General features: G+C 37.5%; 1 non-coding gene across 1 annotated transcript; it reads left to right on the top strand.

Moving 5' to 3' along the window:
- The first annotated feature begins 328 nt into the window (after positions 1–328).
- Positions 329–400, top strand: trnad-guc (transfer RNA aspartic acid (anticodon GUC)). The gene has a single exon. It is a non-coding gene; the product is annotated as a tRNA-Asp (tRNA).
- Positions 401–550: the final 150 nt, after the last annotated feature.

Raw genomic sequence — 550 nt, 5'->3', positions numbered from 1 at the left:
GCAAGAATAAAGATCTAATATTACAAAAATAAATCCCTAATTTTGAGAATTAAATCATCATATTTAAAAAAAAAAAAAAAAAAAAAAAAAAAAAAAAAAGTCATAATATTACAAGAAGAATTTGTGTACGTACACTTGACTTCTGTTACAAAAAAGTCTTTTAACCACATTTAAATATCAATAATTCCTACTTACTTTATGTCACCAATCTGAAACACCGATGCAGGAAATGTACGTCACTGCAGGTGAAACAGGTAGATTTAATTCTTGTGTAGTCCCGGTGAGAAACCACTGACTCTCTGAGTACGTCACACATGCTTTTTCGGCTTCCTCGTTAGTATAGTGGATAGTATCTCCGCCTGTCACGCGGAAGACCGGGGTTCGATTCCCCGACGGGGAGTATTTTTCATTTGCTGCGGTATCAAGCAACTTTTTTAAAACTAATAACAATCAGACCCTAAACCAGAAATAGAAAACTACTCCCCGTCGGGGAATCGAACCCCGGTCTTCCGCGTGACAGGCGGAGATACTGTCCACTATACTAACGAGG

Source organism: Seriola lalandi, unplaced genomic scaffold (genome assembly GCF_002814215.2).
Source record: "Seriola lalandi dorsalis isolate HSWRI2012SDOR001 ecotype SW California unplaced genomic scaffold, Sedor1 jcf7180001989555, whole genome shotgun sequence".
NCBI lineage: Eukaryota > Metazoa > Chordata > Actinopteri > Carangiformes > Carangidae > Seriola > Seriola lalandi.
Note: the sequence above shows the minus strand (reverse complement) of the source record. Positions and strands in the feature narration are given on the sequence as shown.